The sequence below is a fragment of the Micrasema longulum genome, unplaced genomic scaffold (assembly GCF_059751315.1).
Source record: "Micrasema longulum isolate JH-2025_06_02 unplaced genomic scaffold, ASM5975131v1 h1tg000529l, whole genome shotgun sequence".
NCBI lineage: Eukaryota > Metazoa > Arthropoda > Insecta > Trichoptera > Brachycentridae > Micrasema > Micrasema longulum.
The window spans coordinates 539,985-557,538 of NW_028277726.1; the positions used below are offsets into that span (position 1 = coordinate 539,985).

A 17,554-nucleotide genomic window follows, 5' to 3' on the forward strand; every position below is an offset into this window, starting at 1 on the left:
TACTTTCCTCACCTTAAGTTTTGTCTCTACATACGGGTATGAAATATTATTGTGTAAAAACACATTTTTACATAAATATTTCGCGTCATTCATGTCGGAAATCGAACCCGAGACCTCTTGCATGATAGGCAAACGCGGTGACCATTTGATCGCGAAGCGGAAAATTCTAAGCAAATATTATGGAGAGTAAATAGTCCTAAAAATAATTAATTAATTAGAAATTAAATAATTACTTAATGTTGATGATTTATTTTAGCAACAGTCGTGATAAGCTTGCGATAATCATTAGCATTTAAAAAAAGAACGTGCGCACGTGAGAACAGTACCATCGATCCATCGATCGCTTTGATTAAATTGAGAAATAAAATTACCTGAATACCGTATCATAAAATGCTGTGCTATTGTATCAATAATATTGCAACATTAAATTACTCAAGTTCCTACGGGCGTATTCCAATTTTATATCCTACATATTATTGTGCAAAAATACTGAGAATTATTTTAATAATTATAATGAAAAAGGAAGTTCAGCGTTTACCTTTAATTTTGTTTTAAAAGCGCCAAAATTTTATTTAAAAATCTGCGTTTTTAAATTTACCGTGCGTCACCATTTTTCTACTACGAAGGTTAGGTTCAAAGTTTTAATTAATAAAACATGTTCAGTTACATTGTGTAGGGGTTTGTAATCGGCGAGCTTATTGAGAGAATCTGTGACACCATTAAACGTGCGTTTGAAATGTGTCAAATGTACTTTATGCATTTTTGAGTCTCGTCATACAATAAATGATTGTATTATTAATTGAATCGGCATTCACTACGTAATACTTTTGATTATAAATTATTATAAAAATAAAACTTTGTTATTAGCGTAAAACATTTTTTTTACAAGAATACTACTACAGTTTCAAAAGAGCACTCCTCCCATCTCTCCCTCCCGTGCTCTCCCAAAACTGCATTTAAATATCACCCGTCGATGAGAGGAGTGCTCTCCCGAAACTGTAGTAATGTTCTTGTAAAATAATAAAATTGTGTAACACTAATAAAAAAGTTTTATTTTCATAATAATTTAATCAATGTTTGTTTTGTTATATTGTCTGTGTCCGGGTGGATAGAATACGAGTGTTTTCGTCTCGATGACTGCTCTCAGGTAAAAATCCTGGATAAGAAATCGAGTGAGTTAAGTCCGCCTCGTTGCGTAGCGGTTGGCGCGTTCGCCTTGCTTCGCCGTTCTTGAGGTCCTGCGTTCGATTACTGGCACGGTGGACGTAAAATATTAATTTCAAATGTTGTTTAAACTACATTATTACATTGTTGCCAGACTGGCACCTAAAGCGGAAGACGTATCACCTTAACTTCATGTGACAGATGATCGAAATACGTCGTATTTGATTTATAAATGTAGTGCCCCATGCACCACTTGGCGCAGAAATGACGAAAATGATGATTGTGATCATGTAAAAAAAAAAGAATTAAAAAAAATATTTTCGGGAATCACCAACCATTTAATTAATTAATCACACTAGGGGCGAGTATATAATATACAGATATAAATAAATTGTATAAGTACGAGCATGTACAACGCTCGAGAACCATTGAACATCCCTACGTATAAAAAAGCCTACCCGGACGTTTTCGTGAATGTTTTTTTAAACCTGATGAAAATTGGATTTTTAATTGCCCTAGCCTGCTCACGCAAAAGTTGAAATTGAAATCTCCAAAGCAATAAAACATTTCGGACTTGTATTGCTACAGAAAAAAAAAACCTTTTCAAAAAAGATTTTGATTCATGCCACGTTTTATTGATGAAAAATGCAGAAATGATATTTTAATTTAATTCTGTTATTTTTCGCGTTATATTGAATAAATATGAAAGTGTAATTTACGACTTTCGGGGTAGTTATTTGAACTATTTGTCTATGACGGATAAAAATAATGTTTAATCATCTGAATCAAAAAGGACAGTGATATTGCTATTTTAGATAGTAAAAAACGCAAACAGGGGAAATAAATATTTCCTGTTATTATTTGTTGAAAACAATCGAAATTTTAGGCGACTAAAGCTACAAAACAACCCTCGAGGATTTATCTACGAAATCACACGCGGTAAACGGGAATCATGTTTAGTTAATTAATTATTTAGTTTTCACATTTTATTTTTTAACATTAATACGAAAAAAGTTTTCGTATAATGTCGTAAGTGTAAAATAAATATATTATAGTTTGGAGATATTTTTGACATTTCAAGATTTTAGGTTATTCGGAAAGACGTTTTCCTTAAGTCTGTAAAAAAATAATTCATCGGTTAATTATAATAATCAGAATATTAAAAAAAAATCTATACGAACTAAAAGAATGGCAAATCAATGTAAGACACAAATATTATTTATCTATAATTTATTGGAAGTATGAGACATGAAAATATACCGAAGTACCTGTATGTATGCTGAATCCTTAAAATATTATTACATGATTATGCTTCTATGTTTATTTTAAGCAATTATTTCGTCCTCACTCAAAACAGAACAAAGACCCGATAAAGTGGAACACGATGCATTTTCAAAAGAGAGGAGTTATAATATTATTTAATCCATAAATAAATTGTGAATAGAACCTATTATTAAAATGGTAGAATAGTTTTAACGAGTCAAATGATCACCAAAACAATTTATTTCCGTTATATCATAGATGGAGTAAAGCTTGAACGAGCGTCGATGTCCAGGGATCTCGGGGTGCTGTTTGATGCTAAGTTATTATTTTATCTACTTATAATATCGTTATGTAGTAACTCCCTTAAAATGCTTGGATTTGTTCTTAGAAATGCCAAGATTTTTTCAAATATTCAGGTTCTAAAAACATTGTATAATTCTTTGGTAAAGAAAACGCTTGGAATTTAGTTCCATCATTTGGTTGCCAAATAAAACCACGCATTTCTTAATGATAGAGAGGGTACAGAAAAAAATTCTGCGTTATCTGTATCTCAGGGAGTATGGATTTTACCCGTGGCTTTTCCCGACTTCTTACTAGGAATGCCGGGCTACCAATCATTGTTGGGGAGAAGGAATATTCATTTGGGTGTTCACTTTTTTCAACTCATCGGTGGTCGCATACATAATTCTGATATTCTGAATGAATTCGGTCTATTTGTCCCTGATAACGACAAAGGCAACACAGGTTGTTCTACCTGCCACGATGCAGAACCAACCTGCCGATGGTTATGCCGGTAGGTAGAGCAATCGAGTTATTCAATCGTATCGCCTCGGATGTCGATATATTTCACGACGGTGGGATTACTCTTAGGAGGGCAATTTTCAAATTGTAATATGTATGTCAATTTTACATGACCATTTACTTTTTTTTCTCTTTTCTATTTAACAAATCTGATATGTATATTTTGTAATGTGTTGGTAATTAATTTGATACTCTGTAATGTTATTGTTCAATTATTCAAAATGCTCGGTTATGTCTTTCACCAGGGCCCACAAAACACTTTTATTCCGCTATAGAATGAAAGACCAGAATCTTATGCGGATTGCGAAGGTTAAAGATCTAGGCATCACTTTTGTGAGTTTCCTGACATTTCATGATCAGATCGAAACAGTTTGTAGTAGTTCATTGAAGATGTTAGGATTCGTCTTGCGTACTGCTAGGGTTTTTGGTAGTACACGAGTACTGAGAATTCTTTATAACTCGTTAGTGCGAAGTAGACTCGAGAGTGGCTCGATGATTTGGGGATCGTGTGAGTTGAAGTACTCTCTTATGGTGGAGAGGGTTCAGAAGAAATTTCTTCGGTTTCTCTACATGAGGAGTGCGGATATTATCCATGGCTTTATCTCACTGAGTTCCTCCAGGGTATGCTTGGTTACAACACTTTGAAGACTAGAAGGATTGTGTATTTAACAACGCACTTCTTTCGATTGTTGCGCGGTATTATTGACAACCCTGAAATTATGCGGAGCATTAGCTTTTATGTTCCTGATAATTACCTAAGACAGCGTCAGCATAGACTGTTTCACATTCCAATATACAGGACCAACCTGCCAATGGTTATGCCTGTTGGAAGGGCTATCTCTATGTTGAACAATATCACTTTGGACATTGACATTTTTTATGTCTCTGTGGGAGTTTTTCGTTACAAGATTCTCTTACTTTTTTAACATATTATTCTTTGGATATTATGTATATACCTAATTATATATACCTAATTTTACCTAATTATTTTAATTATTTCTATACGTATGAATTAAGATATTCCATTTTATAATGTACATATATATGAATAAATAAATAAATTGAAAAATTGAAAATGTTCTCAATGTAACTAAAAATAAATAAATGAAGTAAATTAACAAATAAAATCATGAAAAAACGTGAAATTTGAATCCATTAAAAGCCACAAAAAGGTTGCGACTTTCAATTTGACTTACTTATTATAGCATTACATTTTTCTTAAAGGTAACTGTGTCAAATGAGTAAACGTGTGTAAGTAGGAAGTATTTCGCTGGACTGAAAATGAGGTAACAGACAGACTCGATACCTCGCTCCGAGGCGTGGTAACCCGAGGCGTTCGGCGGGACCGGTTACTGAAATCGCAAGTGGATATTCGAGATGATCAGCGCACTAACTTACTCCGGGAGTCCTATTCAACTAGTTGGGTGGGTACGAGATGAGACGTGTGATCATTATTTTACACAACTGAAATAGAAGCAATATCAATAGTCGAAAGATACATAAATTACCATTGTGAATGTTTGTTTAATAAATTTAAAAAATGTAATTTGCTCGCTTTGGAAAAACAGAAATTGAAGTAAACTAACTGAAATTTTCAATATGAAGTAAACTCATAGCTAACTCTGTTGGCTTATGTATAAGTCACTGCACAACTCTGCTCCAGAATATCTAAGAAAACTCTGCATTCCAGATGAACTAGCTGACAGACGTCTTACGCTTAGATCAGCTACATCTAAGTCGAAAGGAAAAGTTATTATACCTCTACGCAAACAGCGCACTAAATTCAGCGAACGCGCATTTGCGATCGCAGGCCCTACAGCATGGAATGCTCTCCCAGCAGATGTCCGAAACTGTGAGAGTGAAGTGATGTTTCGGAAGAAACTTAAAATCCACTTGTTCTCTGAATCATTTGAATAAATTCTTAGCGTGTGGTGACAAAGTACATTATTTTTCTTAAATTCAAAAGTTAAAATTAAATTTATATCTTTATAGAATCACTTTGTAAAGCGCCCTTGAGTTATTATATTACGAAAATGGCGCTATATAAGTTATCCATAATAATAATAATCACTTTTTGTAATCAGTATAAACCGAACACCTTTTTTTCCTGGTTCATTGTGTAGAAAACATTTACGTTAATTAAAAAACCGTCGTTAATGACGCTTTTACCAACACATGGCAGTTGTGTGACTGACGCGATTGCGGCAGAGAGACAGCGCTAAGCCGCGCATCACTAGCATTTTTCATATTGTAATTATTTTTTTAAAAACTAAATATTTTATAGTTTTATGACGAAAAACGAATCACTTAGATAATTTTTTTACAATCTAACATTGAAAACACGTTTAAATTATTATTCGTCAATTTTCCTAAGTGTCTTTTTTACCCAATTTTTAAACTATAAGTAACTCGTGGAACCTAAAAAAAATAACGTATTTTAAAAATTATTTTCAAGTGTCGTTTTAGATTCCTATACACTTTTTTTAGTTTGTGAAAAAAAAAAAAATCGACCACGGCCCACCCTAATCGAGTTTCCAAGATAGAAAATAAACAGTTTTCTAAGGTCGCAAAATAATAAAAACCCCACACTTTGCAGAGGTCAGGGTACACTGATCTAGACATTGATTGGTAAACATTAAAAAAGCAAAGATAAATTATTTGGGACAGTCAAAAATACTACACAATGGACTGGAATAAATGGAATGTTTTATGACACTCTCTGAGTGTAATATTTTCGATTTACAAAATCTGGGAAAGTAAGAAAATCGTGCTAGATCACCGGATATAATGTTTAACATAATGTATTAGAAATCACACGTCTTTACTTCATCACAAGGTAGCAGGAACGATTGGTCAATATCAGATTATGTATTAAGCACATAAATAATAATGTATGTAGGTGTCCAGTTATTCGGAAAATATACATGATCTACGAAGCTACGCAAATATTTGTTATTTTAATAGGATATTTCGCACATTCTACTGACAAAACATGCGTGCGTAAAGCAAACGTATTACATCTCAGTAAGTTGTTAAATGATTTCGAAATTGTGATGAAGTTTTATTTGATAATTGATACTTAGTACTCCGAACAATATTTTGGCATACTAATTAAAGTAAAAAGATATAGTTAAAAGTAAAAGTAATTAAAATATTCATTGAGACGTAACTTTTTAAGATAAAAGTTTGTCATAAGCTGTAAATTGTATGCATTAGTACAACACAATAAGTCTATTGAAGTTTAAGTTCAAGCGTCACCTGCCAATTAAAATATGACTTATGATAAAGCTTAAGTTATTTAAAACGTATTTTGAAGGATATTTTTACGGGTTTTTGGCAAAACCTTGATTGCTGACAAATTTAATAACTTTATTGATATTCAGGTTCTAAAAATGACAATGATTTAAAATTTCTTGGTCAAATAAAAAATAATTCATTATTCTTAAGTCTTATTAAAAACTTATCAGACGAGACATTGAAAGATAAGTTGTGCTATTGATTCAATTATTAAATATATATATATATATATATATATACACATATAATATATATATATATATGTTTTATTTAATTTATTAAAAAAAATTTTTTTAATGTTATTTATTTTATTTTATTTATCAAAATAAATCAACAGCCATTACAACAAAAGAATAAATATTTACAAATAAACCAAAATTAAAGGCCAATTATAGTTTTCTATACATTACTAAATACAATGTCAAAAAAATATGAAAAAAAGCGTACATTGAAAAAGCCACTCCGCATCATTCCACACGTTAAAAAATAAATGAAATAATAAAAAAAATTAAAGATTTTTTTTTGTTTACTCGAACTTAAAAATCCTTAATGGGCTTTACACACGCTAACAGATGTATCTTTTTATTTGGTGTAAAAAAATAGCATTTAAGAGCATCGGTAATAGTGTGTAGTCGGCCGACAATACGCTACACATTGGGCAAGGTAGGCGAATTGAGGATGAATACGTGCAGTTGGTCTATATGGGTTAATACCGCATTATACAGCACGATTGTCGTGTCAAAAGAAAGCCACACGCCGCACACACGAGACAACAAATATCAGCACTATTACATTATATGTATTTTATATTGCATAATCAGATGTGTACCACTGGGCATGTGTGGGCATTCTAGCACTCAGCGCAAGATGAGGAGGACGCCATGCGTGGAATTCCACTGCCTGATTATTTCAAGTGTCATGTTATACAATGGTTTCCTTAATAATTATAATAATTTCGGGTGATACGCAGTAAGTACAATTTACGTGGAAAATAAGATCAGAAGCGCTGAATAAACGAAGTAAATTTTAATGCGTATTGAGGCTTCTGCAAAGCTCACGGGCGCTTGGAATTCTAGCCCGTATTTGCAATAAAAAATGTAATAATCATAAAAGAAAAGGGTATTTCAATACTTCCACTAAAAATGTATTATAAATTCAATCCTCGAAAAATTCCTTCAAGATTGACAAATAAATATATCATAGGTAGGTAACTGTTATGTGCCTAGAGATTTGTATGTTCTTCTCAAAGATATTCTTAACATATTTTCAAGTGTCTGTTTTATATTTTAATAATGAATTTAATCGATCAGACAAGTTGTGCTTTGTTTTCGTCAGCAGCCCGTCAAAAAAAGACAAACCTATAGACCTGACCTGATTAACAAATGGGGCATCGTTTCAGTTATTTTTAAAGAAATGATCCTACTAAGGTACAGTCGGGAATTGGCACGTTTTTAATAATTTCGCAACATTTCTGAAAATTTTAAAAACAATTCAAAAATTAAAACCTTTATTTGATTCTAAAATTGTACATACTGACGTAAAACATGTTGAATTTTGTATATTTTTACTTTCTTTCAAAACCGCACTCGAAGGCGTCAAAACCGGTAGTCAAGTGTCTAATAACATTTTATTTTAATGTCATTTCGATGTTACGGGATTATTACGGGATTACTTCTCGGAAAAGCTCAATGTTTTTTCAACGGAAAAACGAGATTAAAAGTTTGGAATATTGTTAGCTGCCTGAAAGTGTCGAGAAACACCTGCTGTTGAATATAAACACATTTCAACACACGTAAAACCGGCTACATTCTAAGGGGTGATAAAAACATTCACGCTGATCACTACAAGCTGTTGCTTAGCATAGTATATTTATAATTATCACAATTATTGTATATTGTGAGAAAATCAGAAGCAGCCGAATACTGAGCAATTTATTTGAAGCTAAGTGATCGATTCAATATTTTTTTATTGTTCGTCCTTGGAGCTGAAAATCGGTAATTTTGATCACATTACAATTGTTTGCGTTTTCCATAAATGAATCGCGGTGGTATTCGGACATAGTCTAAAAATGCGGCATGTCAACAAATGTTACGCGATCGTGTCAACACAACACGGAAAATGATTCGTGATCTTTAAGATCAAACAGAACATCCGTGCAACACCACATGTTTACACGTCTCAGACATCAAATATTACTTAATGATAAATACATGGCTCAGTACTATTACATGAAATAAAATCATTATCATACATGAGAGAAAACTAATTTACTAAAAAAATCTTTGTTTCTTTGTTCTACGCGCCCAAAAGGTCGTACGAATGCAAGTCAGCGTACACCCATTAATATAGGCCAATTGCTTGCTAAACGTGGCTACGGCGCAGAATGATAATATATTTTTCGGTACATTTGGGGAATTCAGCAGCCTTCATCTTTTTCATACGTTTCGAAGGATGGTCGCTGGTCTGTCAACGTGTGTTTATAAAAACTTTAATAAAATATTCATAAACACTTTGTTTTTTTGTTTTATAGTTTGAAGTTGTTGTCGCCGACCCTAAAACGGCTTCCATATGCGGAGACTGGAAACTCTCGGTCTTACAACGCTGCAGCAACGGCGAAAAAGGGGTGACCTGACAGAGACACACAAGATACTCAACAGTCACTATAGCTGCCTAAATTTGTATCCCATGTTCAAGACAAGATGCTCGTCTTCGAAGCCACAGTTTCAGGTTGGAGAAAACGAGATTCAATCTAAATCTACGGAAGCATTTCCTGAGCAATAGGGTTGTTGATGGTTGGAATAAGCTGCCACAAGAGCTGATCTCAATGTGTAGTCTCAATGGGTTCAAAAATGGACTAGATTTATTAATTTGGTTTACAAACAATGAAAAAATAATACATAATACACATAAATATTGAAACAACAAAAAAAAATAGACACTACTTATTTTTCATCAATTGCATGTAAACATATTTATATAAAATGAGCAAAATAAATTATTAAATTGAATTTACATTATTGTACGAATTAATAATAAAATAAACACGAATAAAATTAACAATAAAAAATAAATTTAAAAAAAATCATTCATTAATACAAAACTAATAAAAACAATTAATTAAATACTAATAAAAACAATAAACAAAATATGCATCGAAACAAAACCAGCAATGTAATCCATCAAAATTAAATGTACCAAATTAATATATCAATATAAAAACGCATTTTGTATACGCTTCTTAAACCTAAACAATCCAGCGTCAAAAATGTCGATCTCTACGTTTTCAATGGTGTTGTATAATCTGCACATTCTTGACACTGGATTGAAGGACACATTATTCTTAAATGAATCTATGTGGAATGTTTTCGGGTTCCTCAAGGTATGACCATTAGGAACACAATTTTTTATCGTACTTAAACAGCTTGAACTTTCCAATCTACCATTTACAATTTTATATAAATATAACAAGTCATTTACCTTTCTTCTAGTTTCTAATGTTTTGAAGTTAAAGTGTTGGAGTCTCTTTTCATAACTATTTAGTGTGGAACCCAATTGACATATCTGTGATAAAAGTCTTTTTAAAATTAAATTTGTTTCGGAAAAGTTAAAGTGCGCCAACAACGAACTTTCGTTTAATTAGATTTAAGCATATCAGATCTAAGCAGCTCGCTTAAAATTAATATAATAATAATAATAAAAATTAAGCGATAGGAGTTCTGCCTGTAAAATAACGTCAACCATAAGCGAAATTTAAACCATTCATATTTTGTCTACACGAAGGTTGGTATCAAACATGAACGGGTGGGAGTGTTGCTAACCTGTTAGGAATATTTGATACTCTCTAAATGTTATTCTATGTTAAAATTATAAGATAGTACGTTATACTTATGAATAAAATAACCTTGAGCTTGAATTTTGCACAAGAGGACGACACATCCTTGTGAAATTGAGTGATGTTATAAAATAGGCCAAATTAATAATAGCATCAATGGGACTTTATACGAAGATATTAAAAATATATAATATTATACACGGCTTAGCGCCTTTTATAGAATACAAGTAATAACAAAATTAAATATACCTAGATACATTAATAAAATATAATAAGCTTCCTTAAAATTACGTAACTCGGTAAAAGAATCACGAATTCTTCATGTCACACAGTTACAAGCATTTATCAGATCTCAGAAAAGTTATATGTACTTTTGTCGCATCATGTATGTAAAATTTTTGTAACTTATGAAACATGTTAAATAAAATAACATGTATTTTTATTTTAAATGTTGATACTACACACTACATGCATATATTCAAAATTGCGTTTGCACGAATAGTTGTGATATTATTTGAAATTAATGATTTTTACGAAGACCACATCACTTATGGAATATTGTGATGTTCTACTATTACAAATTTGGCTGTGGAGTATTTGATTTGTAGAATAGTATTTACTATCAAACGATGGCACAAATTCTGGTATAATATGAATATGTCACGCCGACTAACATCGACATAATATTAGCATACCTATAATTTTACCGCCATAAGATCTGTCAGTGGATAAATCAATAAATTTTATTCACGTAAAACATATTTTTTATTAAGAAAAAATACACACCAGGATAATATTTATTAGTTACATGAAATATTATGTAAAAATGGCATTATCAATTGAATTTTTATTTTCCTAGTTCTCTATTACGTAGAAAGCAACGTTTTTTTTTTGCATAATAATCTCGCAATAATGGTTTGAACGTAGGCTGTTTACCAATGTCACGATCATTGCGATTTTTTCGACAGATACATAAAAATAGGTATATGAAAATTTTGTATTATTAAGTATTACTTGACAATGAAATATTTGACGTTACAAGCGTTTTACGTTTTTTCTTCAGGCCAAAACAACAGCAGATTGTCAATATGTACGGTTTGTTTTAGGTGATCTCGTTTAAGTTTGACACGTTTCGGCTTCTAGGGAAACTCATTGTTTAAACGTTGGAACAGTTCCAACTTACGCGGGAGGATCCAAAAACGACCATACACATTGATAACAGTGGCCGTGAAAATCTACGCACATATTCAACGGCAGATTACGAATACTTAAATGTTAGCGGGGTACGGAAACTGCAGTTTTTTAATTAAATACGAAATGAAGTAGAAATATACAATACAATGCCATCCCCACTAAAAAGATTGAATTTTAAAATTATTCATATGTTTGTTAGATACATGAATGTTAGATAGATACATACAATTCAGATTTACTTAAAGTAGGTAATTATTGGACTATATTTCCAAAAGTAAGATAAAATATTTATTTCACTGCTGTAATATTTTTACCATTTTACACGTTTTTTTAAAAAATCTAGGTCATATTTACGCTCAATAAATTGAAATATTTTAACGTGTGTCGCGACGGATATACGCCGTTGGAAAGGTAGTGTAGAGGATGTAGGCAAAAGTGAGAGAATCAGCAGATAACACCAGGATATTACATGTTACATGAAAACACATTACATGAAAAACTGAGCCAAAATCACACCCAGTGAAAAAATAACTGTAGTCTAGATTTTGATACAAGATTATAAGACTAAAAATGCTTTCACAATCGCATAAGTTGCGCATGTACATACATATCTAGTGTACATACTTAGTACATACAATCTGGTAAGATGCTTGGATTTGTACTCCGAAACTCTAGATATTTTAATAATACTACCGCAATTCGCACATTGTATGATACACTAGTCCGTAGCATTCTAGAATACTGTTACATAATTTGGGACCCTTCTGAAAAAACCACATCTTTCAAATAGAGAAGGTTGAAAAGCGATTTTTGCGATACTTGTATCTTAAAGAAAATAATTATCCATTCTTGTATCCATCATTCTAGCAGTGGTGCTGGATTACACACAACACCCTCGAATCTCGTCGTCAATTTTTTCTTGGGAAACATTTCTTTAAGCGGATTTCTGTAAATATACATAATCCTAATACACTAAAAGAGATCCGTTTGTGTGTTCCCAATAATTATACTAGAGCGAGATCTCATGCGCTGTTTTACACACCCAAAAGCCGTACAAATGCTAGTCAGAATTCACCCATTAATAGGGCAATTCGGTTGCTGAATACGGCTTCTGCGGATATTATGGATCTATTTTTCTGTACATATCGGCAGTTTTTCTGTACAAGTTTGTGAGTGAAAATTCTTGATGGAAGTTCATTGTAATTTATTCTATAAATAAAAGACGAGTGATACTTTAATCCACAAATTTGGAAAATCCAGTGACCGGTTTCATCGCTCTGTATAAATACATTGAACTCCATAATAAAGATACCAGTCTCAAAGATGTCGCGAAAGCAATGAAACCGGTCACTGGATATTCCAAATTTGTGGATTTAAGTACCACTCATCTTTTATTCATATAAAAAATATCTTTATGTGCTGAAAACGTCAAAACTCCAAGTGCAATACTTTTTTGCCAATTAAAGAAATTTCTAACACACATCACGGCTATCACTGTTATATTAACTTTAAAAATTTCCGAGTGGTTTGAGTGTTTTCTGCGGCTCTTTAAAAAAATTTTTTTTTTCTTTAATTCACAAAAAAGTTTAGCACCTGGAGCTTGGACGTTTTCAGCACATGAAGATATCGCTGTATGCTATCGAAACAGGCATTAAACTCAGTTTTAAGCATTTTGAGGGTTGGAAGCTTTTTGCATAACTACGTCCAATTGGTTGGCATACAATATTTAAGGATACCTCCCACATAACGTGAATATTCTAAAACCTGATTCGGTATATTTGGCATATTACATCAAGAATATAGCGTATGCGAATATCATGAATGATCAAGTAGCACCTGGACGATTACGGCATTAAACGGGTTTAATTTATAATAATTAGGATAATCTATTCATCGCGGATTTTGGTGATTCACGGGATGAATACGCATTCCAACAAATTGGTAAAGTTCGGCTTAAGATAAAACCACGGAAAAGTACTCGAGTGGATGATGATACGATTTACAGGTTGACATCTAATGCAATGATTGAATCAAGGAATAGTACACGAGGGAATCTGCAAATAAGCGAGATTTAAGTGTTTAACCTTTCCCTTACTGTCCTAACAACACCCGCGAGTTACGGTGCTGTGTAGTCGCTACGCGTTAAAAAAAATAAGCGATTTAAAAAGGGAAAAATGGAGTATTTATAGGGAATGGCTTTAATTAACCATAATTTAAATTTGGAGAAATAAAACTTAGACTTTGTTTTTTGATACACTCACTTTATTTTTACCAACTAGTTTCGGTAACCAACTGTTACCTTCTTCGGGGTATTTTTATAACTAAACATACATAAAAGAAACTGTGAACATATTAGTGGGTGTCGATAAGGATAAGGGAGGGGGTAATTGTGTTTAAGGTGGGGGAAGGGAAGGGAAGAGGGTAATTGCGTTCAGGGTAGAGTTCGATTTTATAGGAAAAATATTAAAAATGGGACTATGACTTAAGTTTAATTGATTATTAATTATGTCTAAGTTTTGTTTTACCGCTTTTTTATTTCTAAAATTTCAAAAAGATTTTATTTCTCCAAATTTAATTTAAAATGATACACAAAGTTATTGCAGAAAATATTAAAAAATAAACCATAATTTAATTCAAAGATGATAATATTTCAAATCTAACTGCTGAAAACATGAAAAAACCATTGGGTATCGCTAACGACTCTACTAAGTAGCTAGTACTAGACTACGTGACTGGACATGTAGTGGACGTGTAATACCAGGTATTATTGGTATACTATGAGTATACTTTTAATGATGACGATTTCCGATAAAATGCTTTTTTAGTGCCTAATAAGCACTTATTATTTTAAAATAAATTATTTCAGTCGATACGTAAATGGAGGAATACTGAAAATCTAAACCCAATATTTATTGTATTTATAGATATTAAAGTTATTAGACGCAATTTATACTAGCTACACATCACCGCGCTCCGGTGAGGGAGGTTAACTGGAACCAGAGTACGATGAGTATTTGTGTTGTATTGCCGAGGCTTAGGTTTAGGTATTTTTGACGAGGCTCCTTTTCTCCATTCGCATATACTGTGTAAAGGTGTTTCCTCGTCTGCACTGCAGAACCTACATCTAGAAGTTTCGGAAAGGTTTATTCTAGCAATGTGTTTGTTCAATCTGCAGTGCCTTGCAAGGGTTCTAGTGATAACCCTCACTTGATTTCGGATGAGCTTTATTAGGTCGAAGGCAAACCTTTGCGAGTACCTTTTATCAGTTCAGTTAGGTTGGAATGGTGAAATATCCCTCGAGTGATTTACAAGTTGACGCTCCATTCGATAAATTGGCGATGTTAAAGTTTCAGCAGAAATCACGGAAAAGAACGACTCTCGAGTGTAGTGTGTAGTCACGTAGCAGTGAACGAGCGCAGTCAAGATAACCACTTAGCATATGCGGATTATGCGGAATCACCAGCTGTCCTTCGCGATTCAGACATTGCTGTTTACACGGTCAAGTGCATCAATATACAGGTGAAATGTAATCATTTCAGTATTTAATAGCTGTACACTCTCTGCGTTAGAGACCTGTACACTCTCTGCGTTAGAGACCATTGATGATTAGCGCTAATTAAGGCAATAGTTACATAATTACATCGGCGGCCTCCGTGGTGCAGTGGTCAAGACGCTCGACTCACAAACGGAAGGTTCCGGGGTCGATCGATTCCCGGTGAGAACACAAAAAAAAAATGAAATGTGATTTTTCTCAAGCTTGGGTGTTCTGTGATGTAATTCACAACTGTAATTGGGTGTCCTGGCCTGTTGTAAAAAAAAAGGAAATTATAAAAAAAACATAGTTTCTGAAAACCAACGAGGAAGTTCAGGGTTTTTAAAATATTTTTTGTTATTTGCTAATAGACTATAAAATTAGGCTAAATAAGTTTTTTTTAAGGATTGCATTTATGAAATTACTGCGCGTGTGACGTATCAAGTTCCCTTCCTCTTCTTCTCGGTCGGGTTCTTCCGATTGCTTCGTTGAATGACCGTTAACCGAAAATCTTCAACAACTTTCTTATCATTGGTAAATTCATATGAACTAGTGACGTCGTTCAAAGTAGTTCGTTTTTATTATTTTTTTCGTACATTTTCAAGAATCTTTTTGTACAAGTTAATGCTCTAATTTTTACTGAGCGAAAGAAAAAAAATTGTATCCAATTTTCCGCTGGGCTAAAGTTCCTCGTTTCCTGAAAAATCACTAACTTAGTTTAAAAAAACATTTTCGAAAGTTAAATCTCTCTACGGACATGAGTATTCGTTAATTTTTTCCTAAGACAACACTTTATTTTAATCGAAAAAAAAATACTGAAGCGAATATTATTATATATTTCAAAATAAAATCTAAATTATTATCATTATCTCCATTTCCGTACCAAGCGGTGCATAGGGTACTGCATTAGTAAACCAAATGCAGCGAAGTTTGACCATCAATATAGAGGGATGGGTTGCCAGGAATCGAACCCAAACTTTCAAGAATATTAGGCGAACACGTCGACTACTACTCAGTGGATTTCCTTAATCGGAATTTTTACCTAAGAGTAGCCATCAAGTTAAAAGCAGTCGCCCAGGATTCTGGTTATTTTTCACACCCATGACTCTATTCTTCATCCGCCTAGACAAAGCAAATTATACGCTACTTCAATTTTTGTTAGAACATAGAAGCGGGGTTCGAATCTCGGACCTCTGATCCGAAGTTCCATAACCCATATTATCGAATTAGTTTTATTAGAATACTTGAAGACGTCATTTCTATAATATTTTTATCACTTTTATTAGATTCGTTGTTCGCAGATCGTCTTATACTTTCTGCAACAAAGTTGTCTTATGACACAGTGATTGGTAACGGCGATGTGCTGACCACCACCCGTCACTTAGGCAGATAAAGCGATAGGGGGGCGGCTGTAATCGAGGAGGCTTTGTCAAAACTTTATTAGCGTCCGTTGCGCTCGCGCGTCTCACGAACCACTCATTTCTCATCTCCGAACAGTGACAACAACCGTACACGCATAAACATATTTGATTAAATAAAATATTATTTTTTCGGATAGGATTCATTGTCATAATGAGTATGAATTATTTATGAATCGATTATTTATCGAAATTTGCAACATTAGTTTCATTCATGGTGGTAGCAAACCAAATCAATGCCGGATAAAACGGTATTAAACTAATTAAGTTTTTTTTTATTTATATCGTAAATATTTTTCTTTCCGTTTGAAGTGATAAGAAAGTTAGGCGTTCAATTAAGTGTTTTGTTATTAATAACGATATTAAAAAAGTTTAATTCGGTAAGTAAAAACAGAAATTTTATTTTTAATTCTCAAAACATTAAAAAAATTATAGAAAGCAGATATACGAGTATATCATAGAAGTGATTACACACAATCGTTCTGAAATAATTTTATTAACAAATATTTTGAGTATATCTTTGGAGACAAGTGGTGGATTTAAACCTTTTGGGATTTTATGTACTTAACTGTTGTAATTTGAAAAAAAATATTACTTAAGTCATATGTACTGATTTATACACGGGAATATTCTGATAAATTATAAAAAAAATATTCATGTGAATAAAGCGATGATTTTAATAATGCTGAACCGTTTTCAAGAACGGAATATATAATATGCAATGAGTTTATTGTTGACTAATTAAAATAAAAATTATTTATTTATTTGCCGACCGGTTTCAGAGATACACGAGCAAGGTTCAGTTGAGAAATAGTTTTTTTATTTATTATTTATTTAACTTTTTGTAAATCATGTTAATTGTACATTGGCGGGCTTATTGCCGAATGGCAATTTCTTCCAACCAACCAATAAAATAAACGTTAATTTTTTTATAATTCAAGTTAAAAAACATATTGAGGCTTTATTGACAGAATACATTAAGTCATTAAAACAAGTTCCGGGATAATCCCATTTTAAGTTTTTTTATTCTTTAAACGTATTATTTCTCCCATG

At 32.6% G+C, this 17,554-nt stretch overlaps 2 protein-coding genes across 2 annotated transcripts in view; one reads left to right on the plus strand and one right to left on the minus strand.

Annotated features, from left to right (window-relative positions):
* The window catches only part of Galphao (G protein alpha o subunit), a 97,327-nt gene that overhangs the window by 41,290 nt on the left and 38,483 nt on the right, over positions 1–17,554 (minus strand). The gene's annotated exons all lie outside the window — the stretch shown is intronic.
* Positions 16,752–17,554, plus strand: part of LOC148280839 (putative cytochrome P450 49a1) — a 34,657-nt gene continuing 33,854 nt past the window's right edge. Inside the window, exon 1 of the mRNA XM_088227712.1 lies at positions 16,752–16,881. The gene's annotated coding sequence lies outside the window, so the exon portion shown is untranslated. The remainder of the gene's footprint in view (positions 16,882–17,554) is intronic.